The sequence below is a fragment of the Ambystoma mexicanum genome, chromosome 4q (assembly GCF_040938575.1).
Source record: "Ambystoma mexicanum isolate Mex_15411 chromosome 4q, UKY_AmexF1_1, whole genome shotgun sequence".
Lineage (NCBI taxonomy): Eukaryota > Metazoa > Chordata > Amphibia > Caudata > Ambystomatidae > Ambystoma > Ambystoma mexicanum.
In genome coordinates, this window is record NC_090928.1 from 10,387,882 (window position 1) to 10,415,064 (window position 27,183).

Sequence of the window (27,183 nt, forward strand, 5' to 3'; positions counted from 1 at the left end):
TCATGTTATAGGAAGGCTCTCAGGTTTGGAAGGGGAAAGAGTTGGATATCACATTTCATGTTAGAGGTAGGATCTCAGGTTTGGTATTAGAGGCATTGAGATATCACATCTCATGCTATCAGAAGGGTCTCAGGATTGGAATGGGAAGGAGTTGGATATCACATCTCATGCTAATGGGAGGGTCTCAGGTTTGGAAGGGGAAGGATTTGGATATCACATCTCATGTTATAGGAAGGATCTCAGGTTTGGTATTAGAAGCATTGAGATATCACATCTCATGCTATCGGAAGGATCTCAGGTTTGGTATTAGAAACATTGAGATATCACATCTCATGCTATCAGAAGGGTCTCAGGATTGGAATGGGAAGGAGTTGGATATCACATCTCATGCTAAAGGGAGGGTCTCAGGTTTGGAAGGGGAAGGATTTGGATATCACATCTCATGTTATCGGAAGGATCTCAGGTTTGGTATTAGAAGTATTGAGATATCACATCTCATGCTATCGGAAGGGTCTCAGGATTGGAATGGGAAGGAGTTGGATATCACATCTCATGCTAAAGGAAGGGTCTCAGGTTTGGTAGAAGCATTGAGATATCACATCTCATGCTATAGGAAGGGTCTTAGGATTGGAATGGGAAGGACTTAGATATCACATATCATGCTATAGGGAGGGTTTCAGTTTTGATATTAGAAGCATTGAGATATCACATCTCATGCTATCGGAAGTGTCTCAGGATTGGAATGGGAAGGAGCTGGATATCACATCTCATGCTAAAGGAAGGGTCTCAGGTTTGGAACGGGAAGGAGTAGGATATCCGATCTCATGTTATAGGAAGGGTCTCAGGTTTGGTATAAGCATTGAGATATCACATCTCTGCTATCGGAAGTGTCTCAGGATTGGAATGGGAAGGAATTGGATATCCCATCTCACGTTATAGGACGGGTCTCAGGATTGTTATTAGAATCATTGAGATATCATATTGCATGCTGTAGGAAGGGTCTAAGGATTGGAATGGGAAGGACTTGGGTATCACATCTCATGCTATAGGAAGGGTCTCAGGTTTGGCATAAGCATTGAGATATCAAATCTCATTCTATAGGAAGGGTCTCAGGATTGGAATGGAAGGAGTTGGATATCACATCTCATGTTATAGGAAGGATCTCAGGTTTGGTATTAGAAGCATTGAGACATCACATCTCATGCTATAGGAAGGGTCTCAGGATTGGAATGGGAAGGAGTTGGATATCACATCTCATGCTATAGGAAGGGTCTCAGGTTTGGTATAAGCATTGAGATATCACATCTCATGCTATAGGAAGGGTCTCAGGATTGGAATGTGAAGGAGTTGTATATGACATCTCATGCCGTAGGAAGGGTCTCAGGTTTGGTATAAGCATTGAGATATCACATCTCTGCTATCGGAAGGGTCTCAGGATTTGAATGGGAAGGAGTTGGATATCCCATCTCATGTTATAGGAAGAGTCTCAGGTTTGGTATTAGAAGCATTGAGATATCACATCTCATGCTATAGGAAGTGTCTCAGGATTGGAATGGGAAGGACTTGGATATCACATCTCATGCTATAGGGAGGGTCTCAAGTTTGATATAAGAAGCATTGAGATATCACATCTCATGCTATAGGAAGGGTCTCAGGATTGGAATGGGAAGGAGTTGGATATCACATCTAATGCTAAAGGAAGGGTCTCAGGTTTGGAACGGGAAGGAGTTGGATATCACATCTCATGCTATAGGAAGGGTCTCAGGTTTGGTATAAGCATTGAGATATCAAATCTCATGCTATAGGAAGGGTCTCAGGATTGGAATGGAAGGAGTTGGATATCACATCTCATGTTATAGGAAGGATCTCAGGTTTGGTATTAGAAGCATTGAGACATCACATCTCATGCTATAGGAAGGGTCTCAGGATTGGAATGGGAAGGAGTTGGATATCACATCTCATGCTATAGGAAGGGTCTCAGGTTTGGTATAAGCATTGAGATATCACATCTCATGCTATAGGAAGGGTCTCAGGATTGGAATGGGAAGGAGTTGTATATGACATCTCATGCCGTAGGAAGGGTCTCAGGTTTGGTATAAGCATTGAGATATCACATCTCATGCTATAGGAAGTGTCTCAGGATTGGAATGGGAAGGACTTGGATATCACTTCTCATGCTATAGGGAGGGTCTCAAGTTTGATATTAGAAGCAATGAGATATCACATCTCATGCTATAGGAAGGGTCTCAGGATTGGAATGGGAAGGACTTAGATATCACATATCATTTTTGTTGGTCTCAGTTTTGATATTAGAAGCATTGAGATATCACATCTCATGCTATCGGAAGTGTCTCAGTATTGGAATGGGAAGGAGCTGGATATCACATCTCATGCTAAAGGAAGGGTCTCAGGTTTGGAACGGGAAGGAGTTGGATATCACATCTCATGTTATAGGAAGCGTCTCAGGTTTGGTATAAGCATTGAGATATCACATCTCTGCTATCGGAAGTGTCTCAGGATTGGAATGGGAAGGAGTTGGATATCCCATCTCATGTTATAGGACGGGTCTCAGGTTTGTTATTAGAATCATTGAGATATCATATTGCATGCTGTAGGAAGGGTCTAAGGATTGGAATGGGAAGGACTTGGATATCACATCTCATGCTATAGATAGGCTCTCAGGTTTGGAAAGGGAAGGAGTTGGATATCACATTTCATGTTAGAGGAAGGATCTCAGGTTTGGTATTAGAGGCATTGAGATATCACATCTCATGCTATAGGAAGGGTCTCAGGTTGGAATGGGAAGGAGTTGGATATCACATCTCATTTTATAGGAAGGCTCTCAGGTTTGGAAGGGGAAAGAGTTGGATATCACATTTCATGTTAGAGGTAGGATCTCAGGTTTGGTATCAGAGGCATTGAGATATCACATCTCATGCTATCAGAAGGGTCTCAGGATTGGAATGGGAAGGAGTTGGATATCACATCTCATGCTAAAGGGAGGGTCTCAGGTTTGGAAGGGGAAGGATTTGGATATCACATCTCATGTTATAGGAAGGATCTCAGGTTTGGCATTAGAAGCATTGAGATATCACATCTCATGCTATCGGAAGGATCTCAGGTTTGGTATTAGAAACATTGAGATATCACATTTCATGCTATCAGAAGGGTCTCAGGATTGGAATGGGAAGGATTTGGATATCACATCTCATGTTATCGGAAGGATCTCAGGTTTGGTATTAAAAGTATTGAGATATCACATCTCATGCTATAGGAAGGGTCTCAGGATTGGAATGGGAAGGAGTTGGATATCACATCTCATGCTAAAGGAAGGGTCTCAGGTTTGGTAGAAGCATTGAGATATCACATCTCATGCTATAGGAAGGGTCTTAGGATTGGAATGGGAAGGACTTAGATATCACATATCATGCTATAGGGAGGGTTTCAGTTTTGATATTAGAAGCATTGAGATATCACATCTCATGCTATCTGAAGTGTCTCAGGATTGGAATGGGAAGGAGCTGGATATCACATCTCATGCTAAAGGAAGGGTCTCAGGTTTGGAACGGGAAGGAGTTGGATATCCGATCTCATGTTATAGGAAGGGTCTCAGGTTTGGTATAAGCATTGAGATATCACATCTCTGCTATCGGAAGTGTCTCAGGATTGGAATGGGAAGGAATTGGATATCCCATCTCACGTTATAGGACGGGTCTCAGGATTGTTATTAGAATCATTGAGATATCATATTGCATGCTGTAGGAAGGGTCTAAGGATTGGAATGGGAAGGACTTGGGTATCACATCTCATGCTATAGGAAGGGTCTCAGGTTTGGTATAAGCATTGAGATATCAAATCTCATGCTATAGGAAGGGTCTCAGGATTGGAATGGAAGGAGTTGGATATCACATCTCATGTTATAGGAAGGATCTCAGGTTTGGTATTAGAAGCATTGAGACATCACATCTCATGCTATAGGAAGGGTCTCAGGATTGGAATGGGAAGGAGTTGGATATCACATCTCATGCTATAGGAAGGGTCTCAGGTTTGGTATAAGCATTGAGATATCACATCTCATGCTATCTGAAGTGTCTCAGGATTGGAATGGGAAGGAGCTGGATATCACATCTCATGCTAAAGGAAGGGTCTCAGGTTTGGAACGGGAAGGAGTTGGATATCCGATCTCATGTTATAGGAAGGGTCTCAGGTTTGGTATAAGCATTGAGATATCACATCTCTGCTATCGGAAGTGTCTCAGGATTGGAATGGGAAGGAATTGGATATCCCATCTCACGTTATAGGACGGGTCTCAGGATTGTTATTAGAATCATTGAGATATCATATTGCATGCTGTAGGAAGGGTCTAAGGATTGGAATGGGAAGGACTTGGGTATCACATCTCATGCTATAGGAAGGGTCTCAGGTTTGGTATAAGCATTGAGATATCAAATCTCATGCTATAGGAAGGGTCTCAGGATTGGAATGGAAGGAGTTGGATATCACATCTCATGTTATAGGAAGGATCTCAGGTTTGGTATTAGAAGCATTGAGACATCACATCTCATGCTATAGGAAGGGTCTCAGGATTGGAATGGGAAGGAGTTGGATATCACATCTCATGCTATAGGAAGGGTCTCAGGTTTGGTATAAGCATTGAGATATCACATCTCATGCTATAGGAAGAGTCTCAGGATTGGAATGGGAAGGAGTTGTATATGACATCTCATGCCGTAGGTGTTAAGACGGATTTCTGAACTCTGTCCTGGTGGCGCAGAAGTTCAGAAGGCCAACCTAATTACTTGGAACAGGGTAACCTCTGGACAAGCCAGACCAATCAAGGTAGCGATCGCGGCGGTCAAGACTAGGTCTCAAGAGGGGTGAGGGTGACTGAAAGCTCGCAATGAGCACACAAAGCAAGAGCGCTTACAAACTACTCCAAACAGTTGTTATATCAAAAATATAAACACATTTATTTTAAGGCCTTTAAAACAATGACCGTAGCAAGAAAATCACTCTATAACAATATTAAACCAACACATACCAAATCAACACAATATCTATACAAATACACAGTCGCAAGCGTTTAAAGCACGAAATATGCAGTCCACCTGAAAGGGAAGAAAACAGGCAGTGCGATAATGCTTTCGACTCAGTTCGCCTTCAGAAGCACCTAACTAGATGGAAGTCCGATCCCTGAGAAGAGTGGAGCCTTGTGCTCAAAGTACCTGCAAGTGCTGGTGCCCACGGGCAAAGGAGAAGCTCTTCGGAGGAAGTCAGGCAGTTCGGGTTAGTGCACACAGAAGAAGAACAGGTTCCGTGACTCAAGCGCAGCCTCCACAGCGAGCAGAAGCAAAACGCGAGTACGGACGAAAAGGGAGCTGTTTTTACACAGCAGGGAAAAGCAATGGGCAACTGCAGGAGGGCGACCAGATCCTAGCTAATCTACTCACCGGTCCCCGAAGCAAGCAGACCCAGGCTTCTTCCACTGTAGTTTCAGCAGCTGGCGGGTTCAGACGAGCAGGGAACGCTTTCCAGTCGTGTAGATCAAAAAGACGTCCCAATCGACGAAACCAGCACAGTTTTGTTGCCGCAGCAGGACAACAGAGCGGCCGTGCGTATCTGAATCAAAAGTACACTCCTCCCTTCAGACTTGGGAACGCCAAGTGTACTAAGCGTGGGAGAGTGACAAGGACTCGAGATACGGCACAACCTGACGGCGGTTACAGAGCAGGACTCCCTTGTAAGCTGGTCAGTCAACTGGATGGCCCAGAGACACTTCCGAAGGCTTACTGCTAGGAGTTGATGAAGATGCCGGGAATAGCTGTTCCTGCTATTCCAATAGGTCGAAGCACCAATACAGGCCTTCTGGTTCGATGCAAGGAGGAAAGGGTTTCACAGGACGACAGCAGTGCAAAGGAGGATTCCTTCAGCGGGTCACCAGCGATTCCTCGGTCCAGCCTCTGGTTACAGGATACTTGGCTCCTGTATTCCTTCGTTCGTAAGAACTCAGGAGATCGACATGGTAGTGGTGTTTGCAGCCCCCTCTTATCCACGGTGCCCTTCGCGCCAAAACGGAGGGGACCCAATGGGAGAGCCGCCCATTAACACACACACCATACGTGGACCAATCACGGACCACGGTGGTCCCAGGCATTCACACCACCCTAGACTCTCTGGCACCCAGGATGTGTATTGGGACCAGACATCCCAGCCCACACCCTGGAGGCACACACACGGCATGTAGAAGCCCGCGAAAGCATCTGTGTTTCGCGGGAAAGTACATGCCCAAATAAGGAAGGCCCCGGGTCACCTGGACCCGGGGAAGGTGAAGGGAGCAAGACGGACAGCGGACAGGACAAAGGAGCCTCGTGGTCTGGCCATTTTGGGAGCCAGGCCACCATTTTGGGTTCAGGGCAAAAACGTGCTCAGAATGCCAAAAGGAGCTCAAAAAATACAAAACGATCGCTGCCACCAGCCCCGTCACTGAATCACTTGTGCCGATCACACACAATCCTAAACGAGTATCTAGGGCCTGTAGAAGGCTAGAGACCCAAGAGAGCTGTAACTTAACTTACAGTGCCCTCTTGTGTCGTGTTGCACTAAAGCTGCGACACGATAAAAGAAACTACGGGAAACAGCGTTCCCCGGTACTGACTGTCTTAAGGGCATGTCAGTTTCCCCGTAAGAAAAGGAGCGAAAGCCCAGAGAAGTGCGGCAGAAGGCTGTACTTCTCTGGCAAAGTCAACAACAAGGTTAAAAACAATAGCAAAAAGTTTAGGGGTTGCCACATGGAAGGAAAATTCCCTATAATTACGAAATCTTTCCTAACACTCGCCCCTCCCAGACTATGGACAGGGGGAACTAATCCACCCCTGGATGAGTCTCTTGTTCAGGTCGGTAAAACATTCTGGACAACCCATCAGCATTGCTATGTTGGACACCTGGCCTATGCTCAATAGTGAAGTCGAAGCCTTATAGACTTATGGACCACCTAAGCAACTTTGGATTCTCCCCCTTCATGTTCATTAGCCACTTTAACGGCTTATGGTCAGTCTGCACAGTGAAGTGGGTCCCATAGAGGTAGGGCCTCAGCTTCCTTAGGGCCCACACAACAGAGAAACATTCTTTCTCTACCGTGGACCATCTGAGCTCTCTGTCCTTAAGCTGGCGACTAATAAAGCCGATAGGGTGTTCCTTACCCTTCTCATCTACTTGTGATAGTACAGCTCCTATCCCAGTGTCAGAGGCATCCGTCTGCACGATAAAAGGTCTTTGATAATCAGGGGTCCTGAGCACAGGGGCCTGGCACAAGGAGTCTTTTAAGCCATTGAAGGCCTTCTCACACTCGTCGGTCCAAGTTACCTTCTTGGGTTTCTTCGGAGTTGTGAGGGCAGTCAGAGGAGCAGCTATGGTGCCATAGTCTGCCACAAAATTGCGGTAATAACCCGTGAGTCCTAAGAAGGCTCTCACTTGGGTTTGCGTAGTGGGGGTAGGCCAGTCTTGTACTGCTTGTACTTTACTGGGTAGAGGCTGTATCCTCCCTCCACCTACTTCATGTCCAAGGTAAACCACTGAGCCTTGTCCAATCTGGCATTTACTAGCCTTTATGGTCAAGTGGGCTTTCTGAAGAGCCTGGAGCACAATCCTGAGGTGTTTCACATGGTCTTCCCAGGTGGCACTGAAAACTGCTATATCGTCCAGATATGCAAGACAGAATTCGTCCAACCCATTCAACACATGATTCACAAGCCTCTGGAAAGTGGCAGGTGCATTCTTCAACCCGAACGGCATTACCCGGAATTGGTAAAGGCCGTCTGGAGTAGAAAATGCTGTCTTCTCCTTGGCATGTTCTGCTAAAGCTATTTGCCAATAGCCAGCAGTGAGGTCAAACGTGCTGAGGTACTTGGAGGCACCCAAAGTATCCACCAGCTCATCTGTTCGAGGCAAGGGGTGTGCATCTGTCTTGGTGACAGCATTCAGAGCCCTGTAATCCACGCAGAACCTCAATTCAGAAGTGCCTGCCTTTGGAACCAGAACCACAGGACTGGACCAAGGACTACTAGAGGGTTCAATCACCCCAAGGTCTAACATCTTGTTGACCTCGGTCTTAATATAAGACCGTACTTTATCCGACATCCTGTATCCCCTACATTTGGTAGGTACACTGTCTCCTGTGTCAATGTTATGTTTGCACCAAGGTGTCAAACCAGGCGACTGTGAAAACAGGGGGGAAAACTGCCTAAGCAAACTTTTCACCTCAGCCTGCTGATCAGAAGTCAGGTGAGGGGCCACTCGGACACCCTCAAAGGAGCAATCTGAAGGACTGCCTTGGAACAGGTCGGGGAGAGGTTCAGACTCCTCTTCCTCAACGTCGGAAGCCAGTAGCAGTGCTGCGATTTCGACTCTTGGGACGAAAGCCTTCAGCCTATTCACGTGGAACACTTTTGGAGCCTGTCCAGGCCTTCCAAGGTCCACTAAATAGTTCACCTCACCCAGGGGCTCCACCACTGTGTAAGGGCCTGACCATTTGTCCTGTAAAGCACGAGGCCTTATAGGATTCATGATCAGGACTTGCTGACCAGGTGTGAAGTTGATTAGGGAAGCTTTCTGGTCGTACCAATGTTTCACCAGTGCTTGCCCTGCCTTCAATTTCTCACTAGCCAAGCCCATCAGAAGTACCATCCGTTTTCTGAGCCCTAGCACATAGTCAACTACGTTGGTAGTAACAGGGGGAGTGGGCATCTCCCATCCCTCTTTGACGATGGCTAAGGGTCCCCGTACGGGATGACCGAACAGAAGTTCGAAGGGGCTGAAGCCAACACCCTCCTGTGGTACCTCTCGGTAGGCAAACAACAAGCATGGTAAAAGAAGGTCCCATTTCCTCCTCTGGGGCTCCTCCAGAGCCCCAATCATGCTTTTTAACGTTCTGTTGAAGCGTTCCACCAGACCATTGGTCTGGGGGTGGTATGCAGAAGAGAACTTGTAGGTGACCCCACATTCTTTCCACATAGCCTGCATGTACTTCGACATAAAGTTGCTGCCACGATCTGACACAACTTCTTTAGGGAAGCCAACCCTAGTAAATATGCCGAGTAAAGCTTTTGCAACTGACTTGGCAGTTACAGTTTTTAATGGGATGGCCTCAGGATACCTGGTTGCATGGTCGACCAGCACCAGGATAAACCTATTGCCCGAGGATGTTTGCGGGTCAAGGGGACCAACGATGTCGATCCCTACCCTTTCAAATGGTACCCCCACAACTGGGAGCGGTACCAACGGAGCTTGGATTGTCGCGCCAACCTTACCAGACAACTGGCAGGAGGCACAACTCCTGCAGTGACTTTCTACTTGCACCCCCATCTTGGGCCAGTAGAAGTGCATGGATAACCTTTGCTTGGTCCTCTTAATACCAAGGTGACCAGCAAGGGGAACTTCATGTGCCAACTGCAGGAGGAAGGGCCTAACAGCAAGGGGAACCACCAACCTCCTATGGTCTCCTTCTGTAGACTCTGTGGGCTCACTATACAGGAGTCCACCTTCCCAATAAATCCTATGCTTCCCAGGAGGCTCACCCTCAAGCTGGGAGCAGGCCTGTCTCCTTAGGCCTTCCAGAGATGGGCACTCGCGTTGGCCTTTACTGAATTCGTCCCTATCAGGACCTCCTTCAACTAACAAGTCTTTTAGTTCAGGATGATCGTTGGGGTCGAATACTTCAGGCATCGCCACCTCCTCGTCAGGCCCGGGCGATTGACCAACTTCCTCCACCGCAGTGGTAGGCGAGCTCGGGGGAATATTCTCCTTCCCCCGTCTTGACTTGTAGACTCCTTTCGCCTTGGGTTTCCCCTTCGGCTGGGGCGGTGTATTGGACTTGGCCAATGCTGCCCGTGCTTGAGACCGTGTGTAGGGTCTTTCGGCAGTGTCTCCTACGAGCCCTAAAGCTCTGAGATCATTGCCCAACAAGACCTTTCCCGGGACGTTTCTCTGAATGCTCACTGGAATCCTGACTGCTGTACCATTTAAAGTAAGATTTACAGGGATCACGGGAAACATACGGAGGGGGCCGTCAGCCAACTTAGTGGGCATCAGAGTAGCTCTGGCAACTTCCTCTGAGTCTACCAAGGTAGAATCCACTACAGTTCGACTGCACCCACTATCCCTAAGAGCTGGAGTATCCACTCCATTGATCAGCACACTGTCTTTAAAGTAGTGCTTGGTATTATCCGGAATCCTAGCATAAGCCTCTGCGACTTTAGGCTCCCAGGAACCCAGGGACACTAAAACTACCTCAGCCTCTATTCCGCTGGGAAATGAGTCTGAGGAGAAGGATGCTCCTGTAATCTCTTCTTCCTCATAGGAGGAGAAGGCCAGATTAGCGGAGTGGACCCCCAAAGGTCTAACCTTACAACGGGGATCCCCCTTCACATGGTCAGTTGCTCCACAAGAAAAACAAGCCCCATTGGGTCTCTTTATGTAGGGAGGCTTATTGTAACCAGAGTTCTGTTTCGGAGGCTGACCTCCACTACCCTGTGAGTTCTCTTGTGTCTTACCCTTGTTTTTCTTTTTGTGGCCCTTATGGGAAGAAGATTTAGCAGATTCCCCACCCTCCATATCTTTGGACTTTTTCCCTTCCTCCTGCTTACCAGGATGAGTTTTGTCCTTATGGGACACTCGATGTGACACCCATAAGTCTGCTGCAATGGCCAGCTTCTTAGGATCTATCTCCTTCGAATCGGCCAAATGCTGCTTAAGCTCCGGGGAAGAAGAAGCAAAAATGTGTTCCAGTATGACCAGATTGATCATGCCTTCGAAGGTAGAAACCTTATAACCTTCAACCCAGCCAGTTAAGTTTTTCAAAGATTCAGCGACATAAGATACCCAAGTACCACCTTCCTTTTTCTTATACTCTCGAAAACGCTTTAAATATTGGGCCGGAGTCTTCCCAAACTTTAAAATGAGAGTTTGCTTTAACATTGCGAAATCAGCCCGCTCAGCCTTCGACATTTCCATAATGGCACTTCAGCCAGAATGGGGCAGTCTACTGAGCAACCACGCAATCTTATCAGCATTGTCAACTTCCTGGACCTCGCATGCATACTCAAACGCATTCAGCCAGTCCATAATGTCATTCCTTTCTTCATACACACTGAGCAGATCTTTTGGAAACCGTGGATGAGAGGAAGCCCCAGACCCATGTCTAGGACCCTTGGATCCATTTGCAACCTGAAGCTTGGCCAGTTCCAACTGGTGATCCCTGTCTTTCTGTTTTTCTGCCTGTTCGATTTTTAGTTTGGCTATGCTGAATTCAAGCTCCTGCTGCCTAAACCGCAGCTCTTGCTTCTTGAATTCAAGCATAGCCTCCCCATCAACACTGGCAGAGGAAACATTAGACATTACATCCTCCCTGTCCTCGTGGTCGCGATGGATCAGTGCAGCGGCAGAACCGTCGGTTCTGCCAGTGAGAGCAGCCCCACCACCTTCTGCACTGTCCTCAGAAGTAATCGCATCAAGCTGCGCTTCTTGCCACGCCACGATTCTCTGGATCATTTCCAATTTTGTGCCTTGAGAGGAAACACCTCTCTCCGCACACATCTTTTTCAGCGTTTCTGATTTGGAAGCATTCAAAGTTAACAACGTATTTGTTTCCATACTGTTCGATAGGACTATGGCCTTTTTAAAGTTATATTACAACAATCCACTACGGGTACTGGTTGGAATAACCTGAAATGCCTTAGCTCGTGCGCAACACTGGATACCTTCAGTCGTATCCCACCGCTGTACACCAATTTGTTAAGACGGATTTCTGAACTCTGTCCTGGTGGCGCAGAAGTTCAGAAGGCCAACCTAATTACTTGGAACAGGGTAACCTCTGGACAAGCCAGACCAATCAAGGTAGCGATCGCGGCGGTCAAGACTAGGTCTCAAGAGGGGTGAGGGTGACTGAAAGCTCGCAATGAGCACACAAAGCAAGAGCGCTTACAAACTACTCCAAAAAGTTGTTATATCAAAAATATAAACACATTTATTTTAAGGCCTTTAAAACAATGACCGTAGCAAGAAAATCACTCTATAACAATATTAAACCAACACATACCAAATCAACACAATATCTATACAAATACACAGTCGCAAGCGTTTAAAGCACGAAATATGCAGTCGACCTGAAAGGGAAGAAAACAGGCAGTGCGATAATGCTTTCGACTCAGTTCGCCTTCAGAAGCACCTAACTAGATGGAAGTCCGATCCCTGAGAAGAGTGGAGCCTTGTGCTCAAAGTACCTGCAAGTGCTGGTGCCCACGGGCAAAGGAGAAGCTCTTCGGAGGAAGTCAGGCAGTTCGGGTTAGTGCACACAGAAGAAGAACAGGTTCCGTGACTCAAGCGCAGCCTCCACAGCGAGCAGAAGCAAAACGCGAGTACGGACGAAAAGGGAGCTGTTTTTACACAGCAGGGAAAAGCAATGGGCAACTGCAGGAGGGCGACCAGATCCTAGCTAATCTACTCACCGGTCCCCGAAGCAAGCAGACCCAGGCTTCTTCCACTGTAGTTTCAGCAGCTGGCGGGTTCAGACGAGCAGGGAACGCTTTCCAGTCGTGTAGATCAAAAAGACGTCCCAATCGACGAAACCAGCACAGTTTTGTTGCCGCAGCAGGACAACAGAGCGGCCGTGCGTATCTGAATCAAAAGTACACTCCTCCCTTCAGACTTGGGAACGCCAAGTGTACTAAGCGTGGGAGAGTGACAAGGACTCGAGATACGGCACAACCTGACGGCGGTTACAGAGCAGGACTCCCTTGTAAGCTGGTCAGTCAACTGGATGGCCCAGAGACACTTCCGAAGGCTTACTGCTAGGAGTTGATGAAGATGCCGGGAATAGCTGTTCCTGCTATTCCAATAGGTCGAAGCACCAATACAGGCCTTCTGGTTCGATGCAAGGAGGAAAGGGTTTCACAGGACGACAGCAGTGCAAAGGAGGATTCCTTCAGCGGGTCACCAGCGATTCCTCGGTCCAGCCTCTGGTTACAGGATACTTGGCTCCTGTATTCCTTCGTTCGTAAGAACTCAGGAGATCGACATGGTAGTGGTGTTTGCAGCCCCCTCTTATCCACGGTGCCCTTCGCGCCAAAACGGAGGGGACCCAATGGGAGAGCCGCCCATTAACACACACACCATACGTGGACCAATCACGGACCACGGTGGTCCCAGGCATTCACACCACCCTAGACTCTCTGGCACCCAGGATGTGTATTGGGACCAGACATCCCAGCCCACACCCTGGAGGCACACACACGGCATGTAGAAGCCTGCGAAAGCATCTGTGTTTCGCGGGAAAGTACATGCCCAAATAAGGAAGGCCCCGGGTCACCTGGACCCGGGGAAGGTGAAGGGAGCAAGACGGACAGCGGACAGGACAAAGGAGCCTCGTGGTCTGGCCATTTTGGGAGCCAGGCCACCATTTTGGGTTCAGGGCAAAAACGTGCTCAGAATGCCAAAAGGAGCTCAAAAAATACAAAACGATCGCTGCCACCAGCCCCGTCACTGAATCACTTGTGCCGATCACACACAATCCTAAACGAGTATCTAGGGCCTGTAGAAGGCTAGAGACCCAAGAGAGCTGTAACTTAACTTACAGTGCCCTCTTGTGTCGTGTTGCACTAAAGCTGCGACACGATAAAAGAAACTACGGGAAACAGCGTTCCCCGGTACTGACTGTCTTAAGGGCATGTCAGTTTCCCCGTAAGAAAAGGAGCGAAAGCCCAGAGAAGTGCGGCAGAAGGCTGTACTTCTCTGGCAAAGTCAACAACAAGGTTAAAAACAATAGCAAAAAGTTTAGGGGTTGCCACATGGAAGGAAAATTCCCTATAATTACGAAATCTTTCCTAACAGTAGGAAGGGTCTCAGGTTTGGTATAAGCATTGAGATATCACATCTCTGCTATCGGAAGGGTCTCAGGATTGGAATGGGAAGGAGTTGGATATCCCATCTCATGTTATAGGAAGAGTCTCAGGTTTGGTATTAGAAGCATTGAGATATCACATCTCATGCTATAGGAAGTGTCTCAGGATTGGAATGGGAAGGACTTGGATATCACATCTCATGCTATAGGGAGGGTCTCAAGTTTGATATTAGAAGCATTGAGATATCACATCTCATGCTATAGGAAGGGTCTCAGGATTGGAATGGGAAGGAGTTGGATATCACATCTCATGCTATAGGAAGGGTCTCAGGTTTGGTATAAGCAGTGAGATATCACATCTCATGCTATAGGAAGTGTCTCAGCATTGGAATGGGAAGGAAATGGATATCACATCTCATGTTATAGGAAGGATCTCAGGTTTGGTATAAGCATTGAGATATCACATCTCTGCTATCGGAAGGGTCTCAGGATTAGAATGGTAAGGAGTTGGATATTCCCATCTCATGTTATAGGGAGGGTCTCAGGATTGGAATGGGAAGGACTTAGATATCACATCTCATGCTATAGGGAGGGTCTCAGGATTGGAATGGGAAGGACTTAGATATCACATATCATTTTTGTTGGTCTCAGTTCTGATATTAGAAGCATTGAGATATCACATCTCATGCTATCGGAAGTGTCTCAGTATTGGAATGGGAAGGAGCTGGATATCACATCTCATGCTAAAGGAAGGGTCTCAGGTTTGGAACGGGAAGGAGTTGGATATCACATCTCATGCTATAGGAAGGGTCTCAGGTTTGGTATAAGCATTGAGATATCAAATCTCATGCTATAGGAAGGGTCTCAGGATTGGAATGGAAGGAGTTGGATATCACATCTCATGTTATAGGAAGGATCTCAGGTTTGGTATTAGAAGCATTGAGACATCACATCTCATGCTATAGGAAGGGTCTCAGGATTGGAATGGGAAGGAGTTGGATATCACATCTCATGCTATAGGAAGGGTCTCAGGTTTGGTATAAGCATTGAGATATCACATCTCATGCTATAGGAAGGGTCTCAGGATTGGAATGGGAAGGAGTTGTATATGACATCTCATGCCGTAGGAAGGGTCTCAGGTTTGGTATAAGCATTGAGATATCACATCTCATGCTATAGGAAGTGTCTCAGGATTGGAATGGGAAGGACTTGGATATCACTTCTCATGCTATAGGGAGGGTCTCAAGTTTGATATTAGAAGCATTGAGATATCACATCTCATGCTATAGGAAGGGTCTCAGGATTGGAATGGGAAGGACTTAGATATCACATATCATTTTTGTTGGTCTCAGTTTTGATATTAGAAGCATTGAGATATCACATCTCATGCTATCGGAAGTGTCTCAGTATTGGAATGGGAAGGAGCTGGATATCACATCTCATGCTAAAGGAAGGGTCTCAGGTTTGGAACGGGAAGGAGTTGGATATCACATCTCATGTTATAGGAAGGGTCTCAGGTTTGGTATAAGCATTGAGATATCACATCTCTGCTATCGGAAGTGTCTCAGGATTGGAATGGGAAGGAGTTGGATATCCCATCTCATGTTATAGGACGGGTCTCAGGTTTGTTATTAGAATCATTGAGATATCATATTGCATGCTGTAGGAAGGGTCTAAGGATTGGAATGGGAAGGACTTGGATATCACATCTCATGCTATAGATAGGCTCTCAGGTTTGGAAAGGGAAGGAGTTGGATATCACATTTCATGTTACAGGAAGGATCTCAGGTTTGGTATTAGAGGCATTGAGATATCACATCTCATGCTATAGGAAGGGTCTCAGGTTGGAATGGGAAGGAGTTGGATATCACATCTCATGTTATAGGAAGGCTCTCAGGTTTGGAAGGGGAAAGAGTTGGATATCACATTTCATGTTAGAGGTAGGATCTCAGGTTTGGTATTAGAGGCATTGAGATATCACATCTCATGCTATCAGAAGGGTCTCAGGTTTGGTATTAGAATTATTGAGATATCACATCTCTGCTATCGGAAGGGTCTCAGGATTGGAATGGGAAGGAGTTGGATATCCCATCTCATGTTATAGGAAGAGTCTCAGGTTTGGTATTAGAAGCATTGAGATATCACATCTCATGCTATAGGAAGTGTCTCAGGATTGGAATGGGAAGGACTTGGATATCACATCTCATGCTATAGGGAGGGTCTCAAGTTTGATATTAGAAGCATTGAGATATCACATCTCATGCTATAGGAAGGGTCTCAGGATTGGAATGGGAAGGAGTTGGATATCACATCTCATGCTATAGGAAGGGTCTCAGGTTTGGTATAAGCAGTGAGATATCACATCTCATGCTATAGGAAGTGTCTCAGCATTGGAATGGGAAGGAAATGGATATCACATCTCATGTTATAGGAAGGATCTCAGGTTTGGTATAAGCATTGAGATATCACATCTCTGCTATCGGAAGGGTCTCAGGATTAGAATGGTAAGGAGTTGGATATTCCCATCTCATGTTATAGGGAGGGTCTCAGGATTGGAATGGGAAGGACTTAGATATCACATCTCATGCTATAGGGAGGGTCTCAGGATTGGAATGGGAAGGACTTAGATATCACATATCATTTTTGTTGGTCTCAGTTCTGATATTAGAAGCATTGAGATATCACATCTCATGCTATCGGAAGTGTCTCAGTATTGGAATGGGAAGGAGCTGGATATCACATCTCATGCTAAAGGAAGGGTCTCAGGTTTGGAACGGGAAGGAGTTGGATATCACATCTCATGCTATAGGAAGGGTCTCAGGTTTGGTATAAGCATTGAGATATCAAATCTCATGCTATAGGAAGGGTCTCAGGATTGGAATGGAAGGAGTTGGATATCACATCTCATGTTATAGGAAGGATCTCAGGTTTGGTATTAGAAGCATTGAGACATCACATCTCATGCTATAGGAAGGGTCTCAGGATTGGAATGGGAAGGAGTTGGATATCACATCTCATGCTATAGGAAGGGTCTCAGGTTTGGTATAAGCATTGAGATATCACATCTCATGCTATAGGAAGGGTCTCAGGATTGGAATGGGAAGGAGTTGTATATGACATCTCATGCCGTAGGAAGGGTCTCAGGTTTGGTATAAGCATTGAGATATCACATCTCATGCTATAGGAAGTGTCTCAGGATTGGAATGGGAAGGACTTGGATATCACTTCTCATGCTATAGGGAGGGTCTCAAGTTTGATATTAGAAGCATTGAGATATCACATCTCATGCTATAGGAAGGGTCTCAGGATTGGAATGGGAAGGACTTAGATATCACATATCATTTTTGTTGGTCTCAGTTTTGATATTAGAAGCATTGAGATATCACATCTCATGCTATCGGAAGTGTCTCAGTATTGGAATGGGAAGGAGCTGGATATCACATCTCATGCTAAAGGAAGGGTCTCAGGTTTGGAACGGGAAGGAGTTGGATATCACATCTCATGTTATAGGAAGGGTCTCAGGTTTGGTATAAGCATTGAGATATCACATCTCTGCTATCGGAAGTGTCTCAGGATTGGAATGGGAAGGAGTTGGATATCCCATCTCATGTTATAGGACGGGTCTCAGGTTTGTTATTAGAATCATTGAGATATCATATTGCATGCTGTAGGAAGGGTCTAAGGATTGGAATGGGAAGGACTTGGATATCACATCTCATGCTATAGATAGGCTCTCAGGTTTGGAAAGGGAAGGAGTTGGATATCACATTTCATGTTACAGGAAGGATCTCAGGTTTGGTATTAGAGGCATTGAGATATCACATCTCATGCTATAGGAAGGGTCTCAGGTTGGAATGGGAAGGAGTTGGATATCACATCTCATGTTATAGGAAGGCTCTCAGGTTTGGAAGGGGAAAGAGTTGGATATCACATTTCATGTTAGAGGTAGGATCTCAGGTTTGGTATTAGAGGCATTGAGATATCACATCTCATGCTATCAGAAGGGTCTCAGGATTGGAATGGGAAGGAGTTGGATATCACATCTCATGCTAATGGGAGGGTCTCAGGTTTGGAAGGGGAAGGATTTGGATATCACATCTCATGTTATAGGAAGGATCTCAGGTTTGGTATGAGAAGCATTGAGATATCACATCTCATGCTATCGGAAGGATCTCAGGTTTGGTATTAGAAACATTGAGATATCACATCTCATGCTATCAGAAGGGTCTCAGGATTGGAATGGGAAGGAGTTGGATATCACATCTCATGCTAAAGGGAGGGTCTCAGGTTTGGAAGGGGAAGGATTTGGATATCACATCTCATGTTATCGGAAGGATCTCAGGTTTGGTATTAGAAGTATTGAGATATCACATCTCATGCTATCGGAAGGGTCTCAGGATTGGAATGGGAAGGAGTTGGATATCACATCTCATGCTAAAGGAAGGGTCTCAGGTTTGGTAGAAGCATTGAGATATCACATCTCATGCTATAGGAAGGGTCTTAGGATTGGAATGGGAAGGACTTAGATATCACATATCATGCTATAGGGAGGGTTTCAGTTTTGATATTAGAAGCATTGAGATATCACATCTCATGCTATCGGAAGTGTCTCAGGATTGGAATGGGAAGGAGCTGGATATCACATCTCATGCTAAAGGAAGGGTCTCAGGTTTGGAACGGGAAGGAGTAGGATATCCGATCTCATGTTATAGGAAGAGTCTCAGGTTTGGTATAAGCATTGAGATATCACATCTCTGCTATCGGAAGTGTCTCAGGATTGGAATGGGAAGGAATTGGATATCCCATCTCACGTTATAGGACGGGTCTCAGGATTGTTATTAGAATCATTGAGATATCATATTGCATGCTGTAGGAAGGGTCTAAGGATTGGAATGGGAAGGACTTGGGTATCACATCTCATGCTATAGGAAGGGTCTCAGGTTTGGCATAAGCATTGAGATATCAAATCTCATTCTATAGGAAGGGTCTCAGGATTGGAATGGAAGGAGTTGGATATCACATCTCATGTTATAGGAAGGATCTCAGGTTTGGTATTAGAAGCATTGAGACATCACATCTCATGCTATAGGAAGGGTCTCAGGATTGGAATGGGAAGGAGTTGGATATCACATCTCATGCTATAGGAAGGGTCTCAGGTTTGGTATAAGCATTGAGATATCACATCTCATGCTATAGGAAGGGTCTCAGGATTGGAATGGGAAGGAGTTGTATATGACATCTCATGCCGTAGGAAGGGTCTCAGGTTTGGTATAAGCATTGAGATATCACATCTCTGCTATCGGAAGGGTCTCAGGATTTGAATGGGAAGGAGTTGGATATCCCATCTCATGTTATAGGAAGAGTCTCAGGTTTGGTATTAGAAGCATTGAGATATCACATCTCATGCTATAGGAAGTGTCTCAGGATTGGAATGGGAAGGACTTGGATATCACATCTCATGCTATAGGGAGGGTCTCAAGTTTGATATAAGAAGCATTGAGATATCACATCTCATGCTATAGGAAGGGTCTCAGGATTGGAATGGGAAGGAGTTGGATATCACATCTCATGCTATAGGAAGGGTCTCAGGTTTGGTATAAGCAGTGAGATATCACATCTCATGCTATAGGAAGTGTCTCAGTATTGGAATGGGAAGGAGTTGGATATCACATCTCATGTTATAGGAAGGATCTCAGGTTTGGTATAAGCATTGAGATATCACATCTCTGCTATCGGAAGGGTCTCAGGATTGGAATGGTAAGGAGTTGGATATTCCCATCTCATGTTATAGGAAGGGTCTCAGGTTTGGTATTAGAAGCATTGAGATATCACATCTCATGCTATAGGAAGGGTCTCAGGATTGGAATGGGAAGGACTTGGATATCACATCTCATGCTATAGGGAGGGTCTCAAGTTTGATATTAGAAGCATTGAGATATCACATCTCATGATATCGGAAGGGTCTCAGGATTGGAATGGGAAGGAGTTGGATATCACATCTCAAGCTATAGGAAGGGTCTCAGGATTGGAATGGGAAGGAGTTTGATATCACATCTCATGCCATAGTATGGGTCTCAGGTTTGGTAGAAGCATTGGGATATCACATCTCATGCTATCGGAAGGGTATCAGGATTATATTTGGAAGGAGTTGGATATCCCATCTCATGCTATAGGAAGGGTCTCAGGTTGGAATGGGAAGGAGTTGGATATCACATCTCATGTTATAGGAAGGGTCTCAGGATTGGAATGGGAAGGACTTGGATATCACATCTCATGCTATAGGAAGGCTCTCAGGTTTGGAAGGGGAAGGGGAAGGGGAAGGTTTGGATATCACATTTCATGTTAGAGGTAGGATCTCAGGTTTGGTATTAGAGGCATTGAGATATCACATCTGATGCTATCAGAAGGGTCTCAGGATTGGAATGGGAAAGATTTGGATATCACATCTTGTTAGGAAAGATTTCGTAATTGTAGGTAATTTTCCTTCCATGTGGCAACCCCTAAACTTTTTGGTGTTGTTTTTCACCTTGTTCTTGACTTTGCCAGAGAAGTGCAGCCTTCTGCCGCACTCCTCTGGGCTTTCGCTCCTTTCTTACGGGGAAACTGACATGCCCTTAAGACAGTCAGTACCGGGGAACGCTGTTTCCCGTAGTTTCTTTTATCATGTTGCGGCTTTAGTGCAACATGACACAAGAGGGCACTGTAAGCTAAGTTACAGCTCTCTTGGGTCTCTAGCCTTCTACAGGCCCTAGATACTCGTTTAGGATTGTATTTGATCGGTGCAAGTGATTCAGGGACGGGAATGGTGGCAGCGATCGTTTCTTTGTATTTTGAGCTCCTTTTGGCGTTCTAAGCGCGTTTTCTGCGCTTAACCCAAAATGGTGGCCTGGCTCCCAAAATGGCCAGACCACGAGGCTCCTTTGTCCTGTCCGCTGACCGTCTTGCTCCCTTCAACTTCCCCAGGTCGAGCCGACCCGGGGCCTTCCTTATTTGGGCATGTACTTTCCCGCGAAACACAGATGCTTTCGCGGGCTTCTACATGTCTTGTGTGTGCCTCCAGGGTGTGGGCTGGGATGTCTGGTCCCAATACACATCCTGGGTGCCAGAGAGTCTAGGGTAGTGTGAATGCCTGGGACCACCGTGGTCCGTGATTGGTCCACGAATGGTGTGAGTGTTGATGAGCGGATCTCCCATTGGGTCCCCTCCGTTTTGGCGCGAAGGGAACCGTGGATAAGAGGGGGCTGGAAACACCACTACCATGTCGATCTCCTGAGTTCTCACGAACGAAGGAATACAGGAGCCAAGTATCCTGCAACCAAGAGGCTGGACCGAGGAATCGCTGGTGACCCGCTGAAGGACTCCTCCTCTGCACTGCTGTCGCCTTGTGAAACCCTTTTCACCTTTGATCGAACCAGAAGGCCTGTACTGGTACTTCGACCCTTGGAATAGCGGGAACAGCTATTCTCGGCATCTTCACCATCTCCTGCCAGTAAGCCTTCGGAAGCGTCTCTGGGCCATCCAGTTGACTGACCAGCTTACCCGGGAGCCTTGCTCTGTAACCGCCGCCAGGTTGTGTAGTATTTCGAGTCCTTGTCACTCTCACACGCTTCGTACACTTGGCGTTCCCAGGTCGGAAGTGAGTAGTGTACATTTGGCTCAGATACACACGGCCGCTCCGTTGCCCTGCTGTGGTGACAAAACTGTGCAGGTTTCTTCGATTGGGACGTCTTTTTACTCAACACGACGACGAGGCGTTCCCTGCTCTTCTGAACCTGCCAGCTGCTGAAACTGACGCGGAGAAGCCTGGGTCTGCTTGCATAGGGGACCGGTGAGTAGTATAGCTAGGATCTGGTCGCCCTCCTGCAGGAGCCCATTGCTTTTCCCCGCTGTGTAAAACAGCACCCGTTTGTCCGTACTCGCGCTCTGCTTCTGCCCACTGTGGAGGCTGCGCTTGAGTCGCGGAACTTGTTCTTCTTCTGTATGCACTAAACTGAACTGCCTGACTTCCTTCGAAGAGCTTCTCCTTTTGCCCGTTGGCACCAGCGCGTGCAGGTACTTTGAGCACAAGGCTCCACTCTTCGCAGGGCTCGGACTTCCATCTAGTTAGGTGTCTCTGAAGGCGAACTGAGTCTAAAGCATTGTATCGCACTGCCTGTTTTCCTTCCCTTTCAGGTGGACTACACATTTCGTGCATATAACGCTTGCGACTGTCGTATTTGTATATATATTGTGTTGATATGGTATGTGTGGTTACCAGTCATTTGGTCGAAAACATTTGGTCGACAGGACAATTGGTCGACACCATTTGGTCGAATGCCAAATGGTCGAATTTTTTTTTTTTTTTTTTTTTTACCCCTTTTTTGTTTTTTTTTGGGGGGGTCCCCCACCCAAACCCCTTTTTTTTCTTTTTTTTTTCTTTCCCCACACGAAAACCCACAAAAAAAATATATAAATAAAAAAAAAAAATTCGACCATTTGGCATTCGACCAAATGGTGTCGACCAAATTGCAGTCGACCAATTGACAGGACACCGGTATGTGTTGGTTTAATATTGTGATATTGTGATTTTCTCGCTACGGTCATTGTTTTAAAGGCCTTAAAATAAACGTGTATATATTTTTTATATAACACCTGTTTGGAGTAGTTTGTAAGTGATCTTGTTTTGTGTGCTCATTGCGGGCTTTCAGTCACCCTCACCGCTCTTGAGACCTAGTCTTGACCGCCGCGATCGCTACCTTGATTGGTCTGGCTCGTCCAGAGGTTACCCTGTTCCAAGTAATTAGGTTGGCCTTCTGAACTTCTGCGCCACCAGGACAGAGTTCAGAAATCCGTCTTAACACATCTCATGTTATAGGACGGGTCTCAGGTTTGTTATTAGAATCATTGAGATATCATATTGCATGCTGTAGGAAGGGCCTAAGGATTGGAATGGGAAGGACTTGGATATCACATCTCATGCTATAGATAGGCTCTCATGTTTGGAAAGGGAAGGAGTTGGATATCACATTTCATGTTAGAGGAAGGATCTCAGGTTTGGTATTAGAGGCATTGAGATATCACATCTCATGCTATAGGAAGGGTCTCAGGTTGGAATGGGAAGGAGTTGGATATCACATCTCATGTTATAGGAAGGCTCTCAGGTTTGGAAGGGGAAAGAGTTGGATATCACATTTCATGTTAGAGGTAGGATCTCAGGTTTGGTTTTAGAGGCATTGAGATATCACATCTCATGCTATCAGAAGGGTCTCAGGATTGGAATGGGAAGGAGTTGGATATCACATCTCATGCTAAAGGGAGAGTCTCAGGTTTGGAAGGGGAAGGATTTGGATATCACATCTCATGTTATCGGAAGGATCTCAGGTTTGGTATTAGAAGTATTGAGATATCACATCTCATGCTATCAGAAGGGTCTCAGGATTGGAATGGGAAGGAGTTGGATAACACATTTCATGCTAAAGGGAGGGTCTCAGGTTTGGAAGGGGAAGGATTTGGATATCACATCTCATGTTATCGGAAGGATCTCAGGTTTGGTATTAGAAGTATTGAGATATCACATCTCATGCTATAGGAAGGGTCTCAGGATTGGAATGGGAAGGATTTGGATATCACATCTCATGCTATAGGAAGGGTCTCAGGTTTGGTATAAGCATGGAGATATCACTTCTCATGCTATAGGAAGTGTCTCAGGATTGGAATGGGAAGGAGTTGGATATCACATCTCATGTTATAGGAAGGATCTCAGGTTTGGTATTAGAAGCATTGAGACATCACATCTCATGCTATAGGAAGGGTCTCAGGATTGGAATGGGAAGGAGTTGGATATCACATCTCATGCTAAAGGGAGGGTCTCAGGTTTGGAAGGGGAAGGATTTGGATATTACATCTCGTGTTATAGGAATGATCTCAGGTTTGGTATTAGAAGCATTGAGATATCACATCTCATGCTATCGGAAGGATCTCAGGTTTGGTATTAGAAGCATTGAGATATCAAAACTCATGCTATAGGAAGGGTCTCAGGATTGGAATGGGAAGGAGTTCGATATCACATCTCATGCTATAGGAAGGGTCTCAGGATTGGAATGGGAAGGAGTTGTATATGACATCTCATGCCACAGGAAGGGTCTCAGGTTTGGTATAAGCATTGAGATATCACATCTCTGCTATCGGAAGGGTCTCAGGATTGGAATGGGAAGGAGTTGGATATCCCATCTTATGTTATAGGAAGGGTCTCAGGTTTGGTATTAGAAGCATTGAGATATCACATCTCATGCTATAGGAAGGGTCTCAGGATTGGAATGGGAAGGACTTGGATATCACATCTCATGCTAAAGGGAGGGTCTCAGGAATGGAAGGGGAAGGATTTGGATATCACATCTCATGTTATAGGAAGGATCTCAGGTTTGGTATTAGAAGCATTGAGATATCACATCTCATGCTATCGGAAGGATCTCAGGTTTGGTATTAGAGGCATTGAGATATCACATCTCATGCTAAAGGGAGGGTCTCAGGTTTGGAAGGGGAAGGATGTTGATATCACATCTCTTGTTATAGGAAGGATCACAGGTTTGGTATTAGAAGCATTGAGATATCACATCTCATGCTATCGGAAGGGTCTCAGGTTTTGAACGGGAAGGAGTTGGATATCACATCTTATGTTATAGGAAGAGTCTCAGGTTTGGTATAAGCATTGAGATATCACATCTCTGCTATCGGAGGTGTCTCAGGATTGGGATGGGAAGGAATTGGATATCACATCTCATGCTATAGGAAGGGTATCAGGTTTGGAACGGGAAGGAGTTGGATATCCCATCTCATGTTATAGGACGGGTCTCAGGTTTGTTATTAGAAGCATTGAGATATCACATTGCATGCTGTAGGAAGGGTCTCAGGTTTGGTATTAGAAGCATTGAGATATCACATCTCATGCTATCAGAACGGTCTCAGGATTGGAATGGGAAGGAGTTGGATATCACATCTCATGCTAAAGGGAGGGTCTCAGGTTTGGAAGGGGAAGGATTTGGATATCACATCTCATGTTATCGGAAGGATCTCAGGTTTGGTATTAGAAGTATTGAGATATCACATCTCAGGCTATAGGAAGGGTCTCAGGATTGGAATGGGAAGGAGTTGGATATCACATCTCATGCTAAAGGAAGGGTCTCAGGTTTGGTAGAAGCATTGAGATATCACATCTCATGCTATAGGAAGGGTCTCAGGATTGGAATGGGAAGGACTTAGATATCACATATCATGCTATAGGGAGGGTCTCATTTTTGATATTAGAAGCATTGAGATATCACATCTCATGCTATCGGAAGTGTCTCAGGATTGGAATGGGAAGGAGCTGGATATCACATCTCATGCTAAAGGAAGGGTCTCAGGTTTGGAACGGGAAGGAGTTGGATATCACATCTCATGCTATAGGAAGGGTCTCAGGTTTGGAACGGGAAGGAGTTGGATATCACATCTCATGTTATAGGAAGAGTCTCAGGTTTGGTATAAGCATTGAGATATCACATCTGTGCTATCAGAGGTGTCTCAGGATTGGGATGGGAAGGAATTGGATATCACATCTCATGCTATAGGAAGGGTATCAGGTTTGGAACGGGAAGGAGTTGGATATCCCATCTCATGTTATAGGACGGGTCTCAGGTTTGATATTAGAAGCATTGAGATATCACATCGCATGCTGTAGGAAGGGTCTCAGGTTTGGTATTAGAAGCATTGAGATATCACATCTCATGCTATCAGAAGGGTCTCAGGATTGGAATGGGAAGGAGTTGGATATCACATCTCATGCTAAAGGGAGGGTCTCAGGTTTGGAAGGGGAAGGATTTGGATATCACATCTCATGTTATCGGAAGAATCTCTGGTTTGGTATTAGAAGTATTGAGATATCACATCTCATGCTATAGGAAGGGTCTCAGGATTGGAATGGGAAGGAGTTGGATATCACATCTCATGCTAAAGAAAGGGTCTCAGGTTTGGTAGAAGCATTGAGATATCACATCTCATGCTATAGGAAGGGTCTCAGGATTGGAATGGGAAGGACTTAGATATCACATATCATACTATAGGGAGGGTCTCAGTTTTGATATTAGAAGCATTGAGATATCACATCTCATGCTATCGTGAGTGTCTCAGGATTGGAATGGGAAGGAGCTGGATATCACATCTCATGCTAAAGGAAGAGTCTCAGGTTTGGAACGGGAAGGAGTTGGATATCACATCTCATGTTATAGGAAGGGTCTCAGGTTTGGTATAAGCATTGAGATATCACATCTCTGCTATCGGAAGTGTCTCAGGATTGGAATGGGAAGGACTTGGATATCCCATCTCATGTTATAGGACGGGTCTCAGGTTTGTTATTAGAATCATTGAGATATCATATTGCATGCTGTAGGAAGGGTCTAAGGATTGGAATGGGAAGGACTTGGATATCACATCTCATGCTATAGATAGGCTCTCAGGTTTGGAAAGGGAAGGAGTTGGATATCACATTTCATGTTAGAGGAAGGATCTCAGGTTTGGTATTAGAGGCATTGAGATATCACATCTCATGCTATAGGAAGGGTCTCAGGTTGGAATGGGAAGGAGTTGGATATCACATCTCATGTTATAGGAAGGCTCTCAGGTTTGGAAGGGGAAAGAGTTGGATATCACATTTCATGTTAGAGGTAGGATCTCAGGTTTGGTATTATAGGCATTGAGATATCACATCTCATGCTATCAGAAGGGTCTCAGGATTGGAATGGGAAGGAGTTGGATATCACATCTCATGTTAAAGGGAGGGTCTCAGAATTGGAAGGGGAAGGATTTGGATATCACATCTCATGTTATAGGAAGGATCTCAGGTTTAGTATTAGAAGCATTGAGATATCACATCTCATGCTATCGGAAGGATCTCAGGTTTGGTATTAGAAACATTGAGATATCACATCTCATGCTATCAGAAGGGTCTCAGGATTGGAATGGGAAGGAGTTGGATATCACATCTCATGCTAAAGGGAGGGTCTCAGGTTTGGAAGGGGAAGGATTTGGATATCACATCTCATGTTATCGGAAGGATCTCAGGTTTGGTATTAGAAGTATTGAGATATCACATCTCATGCTATCGGAAGGGTCTCAGGATTGGAATGGGAAGGAGTTGGATATCACATCTCATGCTAAAGGAAGGGTCTCAGGTTTGGTAGAAGCATTGAGATATCACATCTCATGCTATAGGAAGGGTCTTAGGATTGGAATGGGAAGGACTTAGATATCACATATCATGCTATAGGGAGGGTTTCAGT